Genomic DNA, 20114 nt, shown 5'->3' with positions numbered 1-20114 from the left:
TTAGACAGAGTTCCCTATGCAATACAATAGGACTTTGTTGTTTATCCATCCTATATATAATAGTTTATATCTGATTTAGCTGAATTTATTATATTATCTAGTTTTACTTTCCTAATAATATTTTTACCACTTTATTTTTTAATAAAGGATAATAGCTTTATTATCCTTAATGTAATAGTAATAGCTAATATGCTTAATGAGGGATAATAGCTTTACAGAATTGTGTTGTTTTCTGTCAGACATCAACAAGGATCAGCCATAGGTACACCCACGTCCCCTCCCTCTGGAGTCTCCCTCCCCATCCCACCCCTCTAGGTTGTCACAGAGCCTCTGGTGAATTCCCTGAGTCACACAGAAAGTTCTCACTGGCTATCTATTCTACATATGGAATTGTAAGTTTCCATGTTACTCTCCCCATCTATCTCACCCTCTCCCTCCCCCACCTCCTCGTGTCCATAGGTCTGTTCTCTCTGTCTGTTTCTCCATTGCTGCTCTGAAATAAATTAATCAGTACCATCTTTCTAGATTCCATACATATGCATCAGTATATGATATTTATATTTCTCTTTCTGACTCACTTCACTCTGTATAATAGGCTCTAGGTTTATCCACCTCATTAGAACTGACTCAAATGCGTTCCTTTTTATGGCTGAGTAGTATTCCATTTGTACATGTACCACAGCTTCTTTACCCATTCATCTGTAGATGAACCCTAATAATATTTTTAATTTTATTTTGTCCATATTTATGAAGATACAGGCAAAAAAAGTTTATTAACAAAGGCCAAGCAAAAATATATTATTTTCATTGATCTAAATTCCTCTTTGAAGCTCCATATTTAAATGAAGAAAGTGTCTACACTGCAGAAGCAAAGACTTGCAAATAATCCACCAGCTTCCCCGTCTACACACTCACCTTTTAGTGTTAAGCTATGAATGATTGCACTATATAACCACCCTTTGTACAAAGGCCTGCATTTCCAAATATGATTAAGTAAAGATAACTTTCCTCCCTCTAAAAAATAAGCAAGTGAGATGGAAGTTTTCAGAAAATGACATATGTTTATTCTGAAAATTAAATCCAATACATAAAATAAATAGTCTTAAGAATTATCCTGTCGTAAAGGTGGCAGAGAAAGGTGTCACACCACCAGTTACTGTATCTTATTTGATTGCTTAGGTTGCACAAGTGAAATACTCCAGATGTTAGAAAATGTAAGTCAGCCAAACTTGTACATCCATAAAAATAGATGACATGTTTTATCCCTCTAAGTACAAATTTGGCTTTGTGCATGCAGATCGCTTATTGCAGTGGCATGTTGGCATAGCAATGTCAAAATTCTGAAACCTTCCAGATGTTTATAAGCCCTTGCTTATTGCTCACAAGACAATTTAGGTTTGAGTATGGAAGGCCGAATGCCAAAATGGCCCCAGTTCTCTCACTCCCCCTGTGGCTGTACACTGCAGTGTGATTTTGGAGCTTCTTCCATCCAGCAGTGGAGTCTTCATCTACCCCTCAAATCTAGCCCAGCATTGTAACTTGCTTTGCCCAAAAAAAAAAAAAAAAAAAATGCAGAAGTGGCAATAGACCACTTTTGAGCCCAAGCCTCAACCCTGTATAGCCATGATGAAAATAAGCCCCAGTTAGCCTGCTAGATGCATGGAAGAAACCAATGAAGAAAAGCTTAGTCATTCCAGCTGAACCTATCCAAAACAGCCTAGAGCCAGTCCACCTCCAAACATGCATTAGACCCCTGCCAAGGTCAACACAGTTGCCTCCCAACCCATAGATGACTGCAGACATGAGTGTGTCCAGCCAAGCCAGCTGACCCCATACTCAAAAGCAATTATAAATGTCTGCTTTTTTAAACCACTGGGTTTTGAAGTGGTTTATAACACACAATTGTAGCAGCAATAGATAAATTATGAGTACACATACCCCTAGCTTGTAAACCAAAATTTTGCTAAACTTATTAAAAACTTAAATATATATATATATATAAGTCTTTAGTATTCTTTCTCTTTACAAATCCAAGTTTCTTCCACTTGACCGAAGTCACTTCGGTCATGAATTTCATATTTTCTTTTTAGAAATGCTGAAAGATTCCATCTTCACCGATTAGAATCCTGACTCTAATATTGATCAACAGTAACACAACAGTATTTATGCAACATGAAAATAAACTGATGTTTCAAATATTATGACTCATCATCTGCACTAACCTAAAAAGTAACTTTCATTTTTATGACTTCATTTTTTTAAAAGCACTTCTGGTTCTAGAGAAAATTCAGGAAATAAATTCTGATTACCCTTATTTCTCACATAGAAAGAAAGTCTAAATCTTAAAAGTAAAGTAATTTTTCCTTTATCATGCAACTTTCCTGACTGGTTAAAATAAAAGCACATTTCCTCTATTTTAATTAAGACATTGCTACTTCATGAACCCCAGGCACTATTCTGGAGTAAACAAAAGGCAAATGTAAACCCTTTCAAATATTTAAAATTGATGTTTAATAACTATAGATTATTTAATAACTATGTATTATGCAGTTATATTATAATTAGGTAGCACTTGAGAGACTTCCAAACCCTGGGGATGCAGGAACGGAAAATAAATGTTTCCTATCCATAGATGGAAATACCCAACTTTGCAGAGGTAACAAGTTCACAGAGTCATACAGTGGTGGAACCAGATGTATTTCATCCCACTTTTAGACATTGTTGCCAGAAGCTTGAGTCTGACCCTTTGCTTGAAAGAGATTTATTCAGATCACTTCCTTAATATTCTGTGTGCACACGTTGCACACCAACACAGCTGAGATCATCATGGTCCAAGAGGAAAAGTCACGCCAAGTAAGTTAAAGAGGAGACTACTGCTGGATGAGCGGTGTTGAGAATTTTCAAGCTCGGACTCATTTGGACACACCACACAGAAGAATCTATTCATGAAGCAATAGACCAAACTGATTCATTGGCTTCTGTGGTGTGTGTTGTTTGGAGTTCATCGTCAGAACAATCTTTGAATAAGTATCTTGTTCTCTCAAAAAAAGAGGGGTAAATGCACTGTCATATTCAATTAATGAAGAATATCCTTTGATACTAGCAGTGTGGCTAGATTGTGCCTGTAGTTACTGGGCAAAGAGTATGCCAGTTGTTCTTTGGAAGATCTGCAGTGCAGATTATGGCCTGCAACTCTCTGGAACCCAGGACTGTAGCCGCAACTGACAGCCGCACGCCATGGACGTGGTGAGTTAAACCGCGGATCCCATCTGTTTATGCTCCTCGACAAGAACGAGTCACTCTTCCAAAGCGTGGCACCAGCCTCCTTAGCACAGCACACCCTTCCGAGTACACTGGCTTCCCCAGTCTCCAGCAGGCGGAGACTGAGTACTCATGGCAGCTTCACTCTGTCCCGGAAGGCTGGGGGCGACAGGTGCTCTGCGCTGTCTTCTGTCGACCTCCTCGAACCCCCTCCCCATCCTCCTTCCTGCCCTCCGCCCTGGCCCTCCGGGTGTTAATCTGGACAGATTTATCAACAGAAAGAGGTAGATGAAACTGGAGCCTATTATACAGAGTGAAGTAAGCCAGAAAGAAAAACACCAATACAGTATACTAACGCATATATATGGAATTTAAAAAGATGGTAAGGATAACCCTGTATGCGAGACAGCAAAAGAGATACAGATGTATAGAAGAGTCTTTTGGGCTCTGTGGGAGAGGGCGAGGGTGGGACGATTTGGGGGAATGGCACTGAAACATGTATAATATCATATAAGAAATGAATCGCCAGTCCAGGTTCGATGCAGGATACAGGATGCTTGGGGCTGGTGCACTGGGATGACCTGGAGGGATGGTACGGCGAGGGAGGTGGGAGGGGGGTTCAGGATGGGGAACACGTGTACACCCGTGGCAGATTCATGTTGATGTGTGGCAGAACCAATACAATATTGTAAAGTAGTTAGCCTCCAATTAAGATAAATTTAAATTAAAAAAAAATATCTTTCTCTTCATTTTCTGGCTTCTGCCGTGGTACACACCAGGATGCAATGCGAGGAAGAAAGGAAAGTGAAGTCAGGGCGTTTATTCTCCTGTCCCCTGCCTCCTAGATCTCTGTGAGTTAGCTGGCTCCATCTCCTGAAGAGCCCACTCCTGCTTAGTTGCCCTTATGTGATGCTCTCCCCGTGGGTTCCAGGAGCTCCTCTTTACCTCTCCAGTTCTAGGAGTGGTAGAAACTCCCAGTTCTGATCACTTGGCCCAGTGTCCTGCACTCTCCTTTGTCTTCTTCCTTGACCTTTATAATAATAATGTAATAGTCCTTTTATCAGCCCTCCCCATTTCCTCAGCTTGAGTGTGTCATCTACTTTCTGCTGGGACCCCTGACTCACTCTTTGTTGGATGGCATCTCGCTAGACCCACTCAAGGTTATTGTATTCATTTATTCTGAAACATATGTGACATTGATTGCAATTTAATGAGCCATTTACATGCTGTACTGAAAAGCACAAAAACTTGGTTTTAATCCCAGTCTTATGTGACTTAGTTTTGTGACCACAGGCAATTAAATTCTACTTTGAAAACTTTTTTCTAGTCATCTGACATATGCCAGGCACTGGCTAGGATCTGGGAATACAAAAATAAATGCAAGATATCCACCCCTGTGAAGCTCATAATCCAAACAGGTGAGGTAGAGACATAAAGATCTTGAGTACAATATGAGCAAATATGTGATGGTTTATATGTGTTATGTTTACCTACGTGACCTTCAGTATCCTTGTTCAGTAAACAAACACAATGATATTTGTCCTGCTGATTTCATGAGATGAGAAAACAAGTTATTTGGTACTATGAGTGAAAACACTTTGAAAGAATTAAGAATATTCAACAGTAAAGTTATTAGTAGAAGTATTACTATCATGTTATCATTATGTCATCTGCTTTACTCCTTATCCTTTTATGACTTTTTATGACCTCCTGTACTGTAATCCACCAGGCTCCTCTGTACAGAAGGTTTTCCAGACAAGAATACTGGAGTGAGTCATCATTTCCTATTTCATCCTGATCTTCCTGACCCAGGGATCAAACTCACACCTCTGCTGTGTCTCCTGTATTGCAGGCAGATTCGTTACTGCTGAGCGACCAGGGAAGCCCTATCCTTTTAAAATGAAATAATTATAGTGTTAGTTCCTCCCCATCTTTATCAGAAACTTAGGTATTACTTCTCTCCAGGAAAAATTTTGACTAGCATGAATTTAAAGAAGTAAGAATAAACATTTTGAACAGCTAAACTTATGACTTTAGTCTCATTTTTAGCAAGCAGTATTTATGATAGATGATAAAAATTAACTCACAGAGTAAATGGAATCCTGTTGAGCCACAAATAAATCTGCCCAGATAGGAGTTGAAGACATTGCTTCAACTAATTTAGAAAGTAATTAATAAAATAGTTTGCTGGTTGTACTCAGGTGGCTTTCCATGCAGATAAATGATCTTCTGTAACTTTAAACTTCTAGCTGAACTATTTGACAAAAGAATTAAGAATCAGTTGTTTTCCTCAAAATACACAGATGTTAGGTCTGATGCACAACTTTTGTCTTCCCTTTCTTAAAGCAATATCAGTATCTCTTTGAGAGAACTTAATTCACACAGTTTAGGTTAGGGTGCTCATCTTTTACCTCTTTTCACCTGGGAACACATGATCCAGGTCTAAAAGAGTCAGAGAATCTCAAATACATGGCCACAAAGTTTGGCTTAAGATTTGTCATGTGACCTGAGGCAAGACAATCAAATCTTCACTGAAACGATTCTGCTGCAATTACTTGGAAAGACTCCCATGTACCCCGGGCATCTTGCTCCTGTGAATAGAGTGTTCAGAAGATGGAGAGTGAGATAGATGATTCATCCATAAATTAAGCCAAATAAACACATGGACTTTTCAATTACATCAGCAGGAAGAGGAGAAAAATCCTTTCTTTGCTTAAGCTAAGTTGATTTACATATCTGGCAGTGACAATCAAGTCTTGATTATTGCATATCACCATATAACTTAAAATGAAAATAACTGAATTAATTGGGAAATAAGATCCACCTTTTTGCTTAAAAAATTTTGAAGAAAAAAGAACTTTGAAATATTTTAATTACTATTTTCAAAGCAATATGAGATGATTTTGCAGTTGTAAAACAAACATAGGAAACTATGATCAATGAATAATTTGAGAAAAAGAAAGGATCCATGTAAATTCAAAATAAAGCTATTGAATGAAATGTTTCATTGAGGAACTGGAAGAAAGAATCATTTAATTTTCTAAGACACATTCAGTCAATGACTATTAATTAAATATCTACTATGTGCCTCGTTCTGATAGTATATATTAGGTTCTTCAGTTATACCAGTGGAGGCAGATACAGATCACTGTCCTTCAGAACTGACCTTCTAGCTGCTAGAGAAAGACAATAAATATAAACATAATAAATAGATAAACATCAGAGTATTAGGCAACAAATAAGAACATGGAAGGGCTTCCCTAGTAGCTCAGCTGGTAAAGACTCCACCTGCAATGCAGGAGACTCTGGTTCGATTCCTGAGTCAGGAAGATTCACTGGATAAGGGGATGGCTACCCACTCCAGTATTCAGGCCTGGAGAATTCATGGACTATACAGTCCATGGGGTCGCAAAAAGTTGGACACGACTGAGTGACTTTAACTTTCAAGAGCATGAAAACAAACTTGGGAATACTGTGGGAAGGGGGAAGATTTTACAACTTAAACAGGACCACTGGGGACAGCTTACTGTTTAATTAAGATATAAGCAAAGACTTGAGAGAGGGTAGAGAGTGGGGCAACTGAGTATCTTGGGGAAATGGCAGTTCCAGGCAGAGGGACGAGCTTGCACAAAGTCTCTAAGGCAGGAGTGTGCCTTGGAAGGTAGAGACAGAGCAAAGAGGCTATGGAGCTGGATTAGGGTGAACAAGGTGAGGGTAGCAAGATGTGAAGCCGGATACCAGAGGAAGATCATGTAAGATTTTATTGGCTATTATTGACTGCATTGATCACCGCCTCTTCCAAATGTCACAAACCTCAATGCATAGTTTTTCAGACACTCTATCAGTGATCCAGGAGGCAGTGATCAAGACCATTTCCAAGAAAAATAAATGTAAAAGGCAAAATGATTGTCTGAGGAGGCCTTACAAATAGCTGTGAATGGAAGAGATGTGAAAGGCAAAGGAGAAAGGGAAAGATATACCCATCTGAATGCAGAGTTCCAAAGAATAGCAAGGAGAGATAAGAAAGCCTTCCTCACCGATCAATGCAAAGAAATAGGGGAAAATAATAGGATGGGAAAGATTAGAGATCTCTTCAAGAAAATTAGAGATACCAAGGGAACATTCCATACAAAGATGGGCACAATAAAGGACAGAAATGGTATGGACTTAACAGAAGCAGAAGCTATTAAGAAGTGGCAAGAATACACAGAAGAACTATACAAAAAAAAAAGGTCTTAACGATCCAGATAACTGTGATGATGTGATCACTCACCTAGAGCCAGATCCTGGAATGCGAGGTTAAGTGGGCCTTAGGAAGCATCACTACGAACAAAGCTAGTGGAGGTGATGGAATTCCAGTTGAGTTATTTCAAACCCTAAAAAGTGCTGCTATAAAAGTGCTGCACTCAATATGCCAGCAAATTTGGAAAATTCAGCAGTGGCCACAGGACTCGAAAAAATCAGTTTTCATTCCCATCCCAAAGAAAGGCAATGCCAAAGAATATTCAGACTACCATACAATTCCACTCATCTTACATGCTAGCAAAGTAATGCTCAAAATTCTCCAAGCCAGGCTTCAACAGTACATGAACCAGAACTTCCAGATGTTCAAGCCAGATTTATAAAAGGCAGAGGAATCAGAGATCAAATTGCCAACATATTCTGGATCATAGGAAAAGCAACTAGTTCTAATGAGGTGGATGAAACTGGAGCCTATTAAACAGAGTGAAGTAAGCCAGAAGGAAAAACACCAATACAGTACACTAACGTATATATATGGAATTTAGAAAGATGGTAACAATAACCCTGTGTACGAGACAGCAAAAGAGACACTGATGTATGGAACAGTCTTATGGACTCTGTGGGAGAGGGAGAGGGTGGGAAGATTTGGGAGAATGGCATTGAAACATGTGAAATGTCATGTATGAAACGAGATGCCAGTCCAGGTTCGATGCACGATACTGGATGCTTGGGGCTAGTGCACTGGGACGACCCAGAGGGATGGTATGGGGAGGGAGGAGGGAGGAGGGTTCAGGATGGGGAACACATGTATACCTGTGGTGGATTCATTTTGATATTTGGCAAAACTAATACAATTATGTAAAGTTTAAAAATAAAATAAAATTAAAAAAGAAAAAGCAACTAGAAATACATCTACTTCTGCTTTATTGACTATGCCAAAGCCTTTAACTGTGTGGATCACAACGAACTGTGGACAATTCTTCAAGAGATAGGAATACCAGACTACCTGACCTGCCTCCTGAGAAATCTGTATGCAGATCAAGAAGCAACAGTTAGAACTGGACATGGAACAACAGACGGGTTCCAAATTGGGAAAGGAGTGTGTCAAAGCTGTGTATTGTCACCCTGTTTGTTTGACTTATATGCAGTGTATCATGCAAAATGCCAGACTGGATGAAGCACAGCTGGAATCAAAATTGCCAGAAGGAATATCAATAACCTCAGATATGCAGATGACACCACCCTTTTGTTAGAAAGTGAAGAGAACCAAAGAGCCTCATGATGAAAGTGAAAGAGGAGAGTGAAAAAGCTGGCTTAAAACTCACATTCAAAAATTGAAGATCATAGCATCTAGTCCCATCACTTCATGGCAAATAGATGGGAAAACAATAGAAACAATGACATACTATTTTCTTGGACTCCAAAAACACTGCATATGGTGACTGCAATCATGAAATTAAAAGACACTTGCTCCCTGGAAGAAAAGCTATGACCAGCCTAGAGAACATGTTAAAAAGCAGAGACATTACTTTGTTGACAAAGGTCCTTCTAGTCAAAGCTATTGTTTTTCCAGTAGTCATGTATGGACATGAGAGTTGAACCATAAAGAAGAGTGAGCACCAAAGAATGAGAAGACTCTTGAGAGTCCCTTGGACTGCAAGGAGATCCAACCAGTCCATCCTAAAGGAAATCAGTCCTGAATATTCATTCCAAGGACTGATGCTGAAGCTGAAGCTCCAATACTTTGGCCACCTGATGCAAAGAACTGAATCACTGGAAAAGATGCTGGGAAACATTGAAGGGGACGACAGAGGATGAGATGGTTGGATGGCATCACTGACTCAATGGACATTAGTTTGAGCAAGCTCCAGGAGTTGGCGATGGACAAGGAAGCCTGGCTTGCTGCAGTCCATGAAGTCACAGAGTCAGACATGACTGAGTGACTGAACTGAACTGATTGACTGTGTTTGCTTTCAGAGAAATGGGGACCCACTACAGGGTTTGAGTAAGAACATCATGACCTGACTTATGCTAAGCCTAGTTCACTCTGGCTACTGTATTGGGTAAAATGCTAATACTAAAACCATGGATGTAAAGGAGAAAAATTATTTTAAAGCACAGTTAAAAGCATCAAAGTTCAGTTTAGGAAATATAACATCTACATAATAGATGTTCCCCCCAAAAAGAAAACAGAAACTGAAGATGAGGAGTTGGAGCCACAGGGTAAATAAATAATCATAGAAATCATAGCAAAAACTTCTCATTGCTAAATGAAAACACAAGTCTTCTACCTGAAAGCACCCTGAGATCTGGATAAATTAAAAAGATCAATAGCTGAAATCAAGTTAAAAAAATTTTTTTAAACACCAAAAATATTTTGTATTGGGGTATAGCCAATTAACAATGTTGTGGTAGCTTTAGGTGAACAGTGAAGGGACTGAGCCATATACATTCATGTATCCATTCTCCCCCAAACCCCACTCCCAACCAGGCTGGCACATAACATTGAGCAGAGTTCCATGTGCTATACAATAGGTCCTTGTTGGTTATCCATTTTAAATAGAGGAGTGTGCACCTGACCTTCCCAAAGTCTGTAACTATCCCTTCCCACACAGCAACTATGAGTTTGTTTTCTAAGTCTGTGAGTCTCTTTCTCTTTTGTAAGTTCATTTGTATCTTTTTAGAGTCCACCTGTAAAGGATGTCATATGATATTTCTTCTTCTCTGTCTGACTTACTTCACTCAATTACTTCACTTACTTCACTAGGTCCATCTATATTGCTGAAAATAGCTTTATTTCATTCTTTTAATGGCTCAATAATATTTCATTGTGTATATGTGCCACATCTTCTTTCAGTTCAGTTCAGTTTAGTCGCTCAGTCGTGTCCGACTCTTTGCGACCCCATGAATCGCAGCACGCCAGGCCTCCCTGTCCATCACCAACTCCCGGAGTTCACTCAGACTCACGTCCATCGAGTCAGTGATGCCATCCAGCCATCTCATCCTCTGTCATCCCCTTCTCCTCCTGCCCCCAGTCCCTCCCAGCATCAGAGTCTTTTCCAATGAGTCAACTCTTCACATGAGGTGGCCAAAGTACGTCTTCTTTAGCCATTCATATGTCGATGGACATTTAGGTTGTTTCCATGTCTTGGCTATTGTAAACAGTGCTGCAATGAACATTGGGGTGCATGTATCTTTTGGGGCCATATTTTTCTCTGGATTGGGACTGGGATTGCAGTGTCATATGGTAGCTCTAGTTTTAGTATTTTAAGAAACCTCCATACTGTTCTGCATAGTGAGTGTACCAATTTACATTCCCGCCAACAGTGCAGGAGGGTTCCCTTCTTTCCACACCCTCTCCAGCACTTGTTGTTTGTGGAGTTTTTGATGATGGCCATTCTGGTGAGGTGATGTCTCGCTGTAGTTTTGATCTGCATCCTCTGATAACTAGTGATAATGAGAATCTTTACATGTGCCTCTTGGCCATCTGTATGTCTTCTTTAAAGAAATGTCTGTTCAGGCCTTCTGCCCAGTTTTTGTTTGTTTTGATGCTATTAAGTGTCATAAACTGTTTGTAAATTTTGGAGACTGATCCCTTATCAGTCACATCATTTGCAAATATTTTCTCCCAATCTGTGGGTTGTCTTTTTGTTTTATTGTTTCCTTTGCTTTTGCAAAAGCATCTGAGTTTTAAGGAAGTCCCATTTGTTTATTTTTGCTTTTGTTTCCATTATTCTTGTCAATAATTACTTTTCATTTGCACTGTAACATTGTATTTAAACTTTTTTTTCTATATATATATATATGTATATATTATTTTTATAAGAAATAAACAAAATTTAAATTTTTGGTTTTCTGTTTCTCATTTTCACTGAAACTTAAAGAATAAAGTAGAATGTCTTGAAAAGATATCCAAGAAAACTTTCACAGGTGATGTGCGATATCTAATGTATGAACACCAGGAATGTTATCTGTTATAATGCAACACAAATAGAAAAGTCTGTCTATGAAAAAGGCAACTTTTAAACTTTCTCCCAAGTCAAGTTGCAGTATAGACTATAATAGGCAGTCACAGCAGAAATAACTAGTTATTTGAACCAATAACAAAACTTTAATTCTATAATTAGTCTATGAGTTTGCAACTAAAACAATACAGGTTTAAAAGATATACACAATACTCCAACACATACTTGTCACGGTTAATTGTAGAAGATAATTTCATTGAGTATAACTCTAAACATTATTGAGTACATATAAGTACATATATGAGTACATATAAGATCAGGAATAGAGAAGATAAGGAGTAGATATATAAGAACATCTAAGTACAGGAATAAATCCTTGTTCATAGAGAATTTCTTCACATTTTCCATTTTTCCAAATACTTTATAGTATAATTTTTATTATAATATAAAATATTATATTTTGGAATATTTATAATATAAAATACTTTTATATTTTACAGATGAGGAAGACTGGGCTTAGAAATAAATTTACTAAAATAGCAAAAATAAGATATGAATACCACATGAGTATCTGGAGTGTGAATGTTGTTAAAACACTTTCTAATTTTTCTCACTGAACTCCACCCTAAAATCATGAACAGAGGAACCTGGTAAGCTACAGTCCATGGGGTCACAAAGAAGCAAAGCCCCAATAGCCTGTGTGCACTGCTTAGTGAAGGAACTTTTAACAAGGTATGCTAGTTCAAATGCCCTTGCAAAGTGTCTTCTACCAATGGCATCCTAAAGAACCCCCTTGAAATTTCATGCTTCCTTTGCAACACTTTTCTTATTGGCAATTCTCTTTGACTGAAAATGACTGCTCTTTCTGTTCTGTGTCTAATCCCTGTCATTTAAGATCAGAAGGGCTTTTGTTGTCCTCATGTGGTTAGCTATTGGGGACTAAAATCTACTCTGTTTTCGCTTTGCTAAGCTAAGTGTCTCAGTGGGTTGCATCATAAGTGGAAAAAATTTGTTTTGTTCACACAAAAGCTTTGTACCTGTGAGGCTGAAAGTTTAGTTCTTTTTCCTCCTTTACTTAATGAGTTGTACAGTGACAAGCTGACAAGCATTGTATCATCCTGACGCTACCATGATCGAATCCAGGCTCAAGTGTCTTGCAATTCTTCAACTAAGAATGTCAGTTCCATCTGTATATTTTTTTAATTTAACTTTTTATTTTGACACCATTGTAGATTTACATCCAGTTTTAAGAATAATATAAAGAAACCCTTTGTACATTTTACCCAATTTCCCCCAAAGGTAATATCTTAGAAAACAGTAATGCAGTATCACAACCAGAATACTGACACTGATACAGGGAAGATACAGAGCGCTTCTGTCACTACAAGAATCCCTCACATCGTCTTGCTATAGACACACCTGCTTACCTCCTAACTCCTCCATTTCCTTAACCCTTGCAACCACTAATCTGTACTCCATTTCTATAAATTTTTTTCAAGAATATTATATAGTAGAATCATATCATATAAAACCTTTGGGGATTGGCTGTTTCCCTTCAGCGTAATATCATGGAGATCCACCCAGGTTGTGACACGTATCAGCGTGTGCTTACGTGCTCAGTTGTCTCTGACTCTTTGCAGCCCCGTGGACTATAGCCTGGCAGGCTTCTCTGTCCACAGGATTTCTCAGGGAAGAATACTGGAGTGGGTTGTCATTCCCTTCTAAAGGGTCTTCGCTAAGCAGGGATCAAACCCACATCTGCATTGCAGGCAAATTCTTCACCACTGAGCCACCTGGAAAGGCTGCGTGTATCAATAGTTTAATTGTTGAGCAGCATTTCATAGTGTGGATATATAACAAAGTATATAGCCATTCACCTATTGAAAATCTGCCTTGTGTTATACTATTATGAATAAAGTTGTTATATGCATTTGTGTACAGGTTTTTGTATACACATAAGTCTTTACTTTTCTGGGACAAATACCAAAGAATAAAATTGCAGGATTGTATAGTTGTTGTATGTTTGGTTTTTTACAAAACTAACACACTCTTTCCATGAGTAGATACGCTATTTTACATTCCATTCAGCAACAGCTGAGTGATCTAACTTCTTTCCATTATTAACAGCATTTGGTGTTATCAATATTTTTTATTTTAGTCATTATGATAGTCCTCTAATGATAGCCCATTGGATTTTTAATTTGTATTTTCCTAATGGCTAGTGATGTTGAACATCTTTTTATGTGCCTATTTGCCATCTGTATATCTTTTTAATTCAATGCCTGCTGGAGGAGGTCGCTGAGAGGACATGACTGCTAGGTCAAACTCAACACTGGACCGGGCTGCTTACTCCCTCCTTTATAGTTACAATGTAGTTTCACCCACCATTTCTGCACTAGAAGCCACTTTAAGGTCACAACCTTAAGAGACAAACATGTCATTGAGACCATTTGGGCTGGATACATGATTGAACTTGGTTAAGGCATCTACACAAATTCTTAAGATTCTGGCAGGCAGGTGCAGACCTACTTATCTTGTGACAGTCCAAGAAAAGCTTCATGTGTAAGTTCTTTGCTTATTAAACACAAACACCTACTTGAACAGAGTATTGAGGGAAAAGGAACCCTCTTATACTGTTGGTGGGAATGTAAATTAACACAGCCACCACTATGGAAAACAGTATGGAGATTCCTTAGAAATCTAAAAATAGAGCTATCATATGATCACACAACCCCACTCTTGGGTGTATATCTGGAAAAGGTGAAGAGTCTGATTCAAAAAGATACATGCACCCCAATGTTCACTTATTTACAATATCCAAGACATGAAGCAACCTAAATGTCCATCAACAGATGAGTGTGGTATATGTTTGTGTGTGTGTATATACACACACACACAATGGAATATTACTCAGCCATAAAATGAATGAAACAATGCCATTTGTAGCAACATGGATGGATCTGGATATTATCATATTACATGAAGTAAGACAGAGAAATACAAATATCATAAAATATCACTTATATGTGGAATCTTAAAAATGATACAAACGAATGTATTTACAAAATACAAATAAAGACAAAAAATAAACTTATGGTTACCAAAGGGAATAGCTGGAGGAGGGAGGGAGAGGTAAATTAGGGGTTTGGGATTAACATATACACACTACTATATATAAAATAGATAAACAATAAAGGCCTACTGTATAGCACCTCAGATACGCAGATGACACCACCCTTACGGCAGAAAGTGAAGAACTAGAGAGCCTCTTGATGAAAGTGAAAGAGGAGAGTGAAAAAGTTGGCTTCAAACTCAACATTCAGAAAACTAAGACCATGGCATCCAGTTCCATCACATCATGGCAAATAGATGGGGAAACAATGGAAACAGTGAGAGACTTTATTTTGGAGGGCTCCAAAATCACTGCAGATGGTGACTGCAGCCATGAAATTAAAAGACACTTGCTCCTTGGAAGAAAAGCTATGACCAACCTAGACAGCATACTAAAAAGCAGAGACATTACCAACAAAGGTCCATTTAGTCAAGGCTATGGTTTTTCCAGTAGTCATGTGTGGATGTGAGAGTTGGATTATAAAGAAAGCTGAGCACCAAAGAATTGATGCTTTTGAACTGTGGTGTTGGAGAAGACTCTTGAGAGTCCCTTGGACTGCAAGGAGATCCAACCAGTCCATCCTAAAGGAAATCAGTCCTGAATATTCATTGGAAGCACTGATGCTGAAGCTGAAACTCCAATACTTTCGCTACTTGATGTGAAGAACTGACTCATTGGAAAAGACCTTGATGCTGGGAAAGGTTGAAGGCAGGAGGAGAAGGGGATGACAGAGGATGAGATGGCTGGATGGCATCACCAATGAGATGGACTTGAGTTTGAGTAGGCTCTGGGAGTTGGTGATGGACAGAGTAGCCTGGCGTGCTAGAGTCCATGGGGTTGCAAAGAGTCGGACATGGCTGACTGAACTGAACTGTATAGCACAAAAATTATATTGAATATAGTAGCCTATATTATAGTAGCCTATATTATAGTAGCCTATAATGCAAAAGAATCTAAAAAAGAATATATATGTGTACCAGCACACACACGTATGTATGTGTACATGTATAACTGAATCACTTTGCTGTATACATGAAACTAACACAACATTGTAAATGAATTATGCTTCAACTAAAAAATGTTTTTAAAAAATCCACAAACCCTGACACCTACGAATCTAGAGTAGTCTGTCTCTTCTCTTTGATCTCCTAGAACAGGAGCCAGTTTCAAATTTCACTGAGTAAACTCCCAAGGCTGCAAAGCACCAATGTTTCTTCATATCTTTAGACTATATTCTAATTGGACTGCTTGGTCTTTTATTTTTGAATTTTTAGTGGTCTTTATATAGTCTAGATACTAACTAGTCCTTTGATATGTGACCTGACTATACTCTACTGGTCCCCTGATCTCAGACTTTCAGCCTCCAAGATTATGAGCAATAAATTTCAGCTTTTTATAAGCCATACAGTCTGTGTTTTTCTTATAGCAGCCTGAATGGACTAAGATGTAGGATTTACAAATATTTTCTGCCATCCTATAGCTTAACTTTACATCCTCTTAGCACTGTTTTTCAGTGTTTAATGAAGTCAAATTTATGATTTTTTTTTGGTCTAAGAACTCTTTGCTTAGCCCTAGATCCCAAAGATTCTCTCATAATTTTTATCTAAAAGTTTATAGATTTACATTTTATATTTGTCTGTGATCAGTTTTGATGCAATTTCATAATAAAATGTGAAGTTTAAATTAAAGTTTTTATATCATTTTATTTTTCTTTTGCTTATGAATGTTTTGCCTATGGCTTTAACAACATTTATCGAAAAGGCTTTTCTTCTTCCACTGAACTACTTTTACAAATTTGTCGAAATCAAATTCATATTGTATCTCTATTCTGGCCCATTGATCTATACATCGATTCTTCTGTCAATAGCACAGTCTTGACTACTGTACCTGCATAAAAAAATGTTAAAACCAAACAGATCAATTCCAATTCTTCCCACTTTAATATTTTCAAAGGGTTTTTTTGTGGGTTGGGGGCAGGGTATGATGAAAATATTCTGGAATCAAATAGTGATAACAGTTGTACAACTTGTGAATATACAGAAAACCACTGAATTGTACACTTTTAATGGGTAAATTTTATGGTGGGTGAATTGTCTTAATACTTTGAAGGAAATGTGCAGAGTCGGAGGAGAAAGTAACAGGTCTCTTCTGATCAAGAAAATCTTAACTTAGTGCTGACTTTCAGTCCTCATTTCCAGTTTGGTGCATTCACTACAGACTTCCACTTCCTCACTGGCCTGATGTTTATTTCTACATTTCTACCTAACAGACAGTCCATGGGAGCTCTTAATGGAACTGAAATTTTCCTGTGGGTCTCCAGGTCACCTCAAATTATCTGAAATATTTTGCCTACTTCACCTATGTAATTGCATTTATCTAAACTCTGTGGAGACTTTGATTCTTACATTTGTCCAGTTTGATTTCTGACCACTTATTTGACCAGTTTACTGTATTTTCTCTTTGCTGTTCAGCTCTGTAGTTGGATCAAACTAGACTATCTGGTTATGCAAAATTCTTATCTTTAGTGTCTGTATGCCCACGATCACTATCTAATGTCTAGCTTCAGTAATCTTCAAATATTTTGGCCTTGAACTCCATCAGTAAAAATTGTTTTTTTGTTTTTGTTTTTTTTTCATATACCATCACAACATATCTGTCTATGTACTAATATATTTATACATTTTTATTCAGATCAGTTATTGCATTAAAAACTGTCACAAAAAAATAAATACATAAAACTGTCACAAAACCTAATAATATAAGATAACATTTTTTATGCTCATGTACCCTGTGCATCAGGAACTTGGATGGGGAATGATGGTCTCTCTTTGCTCTGTAATGTTTGGAGTTTCAATTGGGAAATTCAGTTGCCTGTGTCTGGAATCATCAGAAGACTTCTTTAATCACATGCCTGGTGCCTTGTCTGAGCTCAGCTGATACTTTCGAAAGATCAGGGTGTTTTATAACTTGGGCTCCCTCACAGCATAGTGGTTTCCACAGTGGCTCAGGTTTGCCAGGGCAAATGTTTCAGCAAACTAGATAGAAGCTGCACGGCCTTTTGTGACCTAGCCTGGGAGTTGCATAGTCTTCCCTCTGCCACACTCTATTAATGTAAAGTAAATTCAAATTCAGAGGAGGGGACAAGGACTCATCTCTTCATAGGAGAAATGTCAAAGTACTTCTGGTTTTGCTTTAACCCTTCTGCACGTGACATTACATGCACTCAAAAAACAAATTTAAAAACCATGAGATAAAAATAAATATCAACATAAGCTGTAATATTTCCTTTTTGCCCCTTGAATCATCTTGCTCATGTCTTTGGGTACGGACCCCACATTGGAGATGCATTGGTCTAAATAAGTGAGAACACTTGTCTGCTGAAGCCTTAATGAGGCTGATGTTCACATAAGGAGCACACTTTCATGGATGTACCACTTTTATGCACACTTCTCAACATACTTGTTGCAACTCTACCTCTCTCTCTCCCACTCTAGAATATATATTACAATGCAAAGAACTAATTATGATATTTTTTGCAGAAGTAATCTTGAATCCATCCTCACTTGATAATAAATATTATTCACAGTACAATAGTAAGAAATTACTTGCTCTCACTTCACAACAGATTGTGACACCTCAGTGCAGTGACACAAGGATCAGTTCAGTTCAGTCTCTCAGTCAGGTCCGACTCTTTGCGACCCCATGGACTGCACCACACCAGGCCTCCTTGTCCATCACCAATTCCTGGAGTTTACTCAAACTCATGTCCATTGAGTCGGTGATGCCATCCAACCATCTCATCCTCTGTTGTCCCCTTCTCCTCCCACCTTCAATCTTTTCAAGCCTCAGGGTCTTTTCAAATGAGTCAGCTCTTTGCATCAGGTGGCCAAAGTATTGGAGTTTCAGCTTCAGCGTCAGTCCTTCCAATGAGCATTCAGGACTGATTTCCTTTAGGATCTCCTTGCTGTCCAAGGAACTCTCAAGAGTCTTCTCCAACACCACAAAATTTTGACCACAGTTCAAAAGCATCAATCAAAGACATAAAGATCAACAGTTATTATATCAAGTATTGTCAGGTAGGTCTCGTCTTGCACCCCCCCCAATCCTGTAATCCACGTCTGAAAAATTGCCCAAGATAGTGGTTGGTGGATGGATAATCTTGAGAGAGACTGACATATCATTTTAGTGAAAAGTCAGAGACATCTAAGAGGAAATTCAGCTCTGAATATCTAAGACCTTCAGTCCTTAGATAAGGACTAAGGGAATCTAAAAATAAAGATCACAGGATGGCAATATTTAATTATAAATATCTGCTCTTCTGTGCTGTGATGTAACACCCTCTTCAGTTGTTACAATTGTGTCCTATGCTGGTGACCCCTATCCTCCCTGAGGGGCACAAGGTGAGAGAAGAGAAGCCCTGCTGAGTTACAAGAGTAAACTCTAAGACAGAATTTCACAAATAAGAAAGTGGCTAACTGCTAACTGTGAGGCTATAAACCGTCCTTGGAAACTTGTGGAAATATTAAGGAGGGAAAGAACATTTACATAAGACTCAGAGTGGGAATTCAAGCCAGTTTTGTAAATCTCGAAGGACACGATGTAATATTTGGTTAGAAAAGTATAAAGCCAACAAAAGAGTTGGCTGGTCCTGGGCCAAAAGTCCAGTTTCCTCCAGTCTTTGTTGACAAAGTAAAGGAACCCGACTCAGCTGCCTGTAAAATGAAGTCAGGAGAACCTGCCATGCGGTAGGTATGGCCGATAAAAAGCACTGCTAGTCTCCAGCATCCACTGCTCTGTCTCATGCATGCTCCACCATGGGGCAAGTTTCAACAAGAAAAGCAACAGGTCTCACACCACATGGAAGGCACACCATGGAGTGCACAGGATGATCTATTGGAACTTGGCAAGAAAAGACTTGAACCCTTGTCCTGGGAAGAGGGACCCCTTCTAGTGCCTGAGAATGGGCTCTTGTCTAACACTTGGAAATCAACTGTCTGGGGAGAAACCGGTGCTGACAGCAAGACTTGACTTTATTGGGCAGGGCACCTGCGAGGAGAGCAGCAGGGTAAGGGAAATCAGGAGGGCTGCTCTGCGATGTGGCTCACCATCTTGGGTGCTATGGTGACAGGATTAGTTTCTAGGTTGTCTCTGGCCAATCATTCTGACTCAGGGCTCTTCCTGGTAGCATATGCAAGCTCAGTTCAGTTCACTTCAGTCACTCAGTTGTGTCCAATTTGTTGTGACCTCATGGGCTACAGCACACCAGGCTTCCCTGTCCATCACCAACTCCCAGAGCTTACTCAAACTCATGCCCATTGAGTCGGTGATGCCATCCAACCATCTCATCCTCTGTCACACCCTTCTCCTCCTGCCTTCAATGTTTCCCAGCATCAGGATCTTTTCCAATGAGTCAGTTCTTCACATCAGGTGGCCAAAATACTGCCCCGCATCAGTCCTTCCAATGAATATTCAGGACCAATTTCCTTTACAATTGACTGGTTTGATCTCCTTGAAGTCCAAGGGACTCTCAAGAG

The 20114-nt window shown here is 38.8% G+C and overlaps 1 long non-coding RNA gene across 1 annotated transcript in view; it reads left to right on the top strand.

Annotated features, from left to right (window-relative positions):
* The first annotated feature begins 3136 nt into the window (after positions 1–3136).
* Positions 3137–20114, top strand: part of LOC112449369 (uncharacterized) — a 46121-nt gene continuing 29143 nt past the window's right edge. Inside the window, exon 1 of the long non-coding RNA XR_003037946.2 lies at positions 3137–3246. This is a non-coding gene — a long non-coding RNA (uncharacterized lncRNA). The remainder of the gene's footprint in view (positions 3247–20114) is intronic.

This window comes from Bos taurus, chromosome 13 (assembly GCF_002263795.3).
Source record: "Bos taurus isolate L1 Dominette 01449 registration number 42190680 breed Hereford chromosome 13, ARS-UCD2.0, whole genome shotgun sequence".
Classification (NCBI taxonomy): domain Eukaryota; kingdom Metazoa; phylum Chordata; class Mammalia; order Artiodactyla; family Bovidae; genus Bos; species Bos taurus.
The sequence above is the reverse complement of the archived record's forward strand: the minus strand, read 5'-3'. Positions and strand labels throughout refer to the sequence as shown.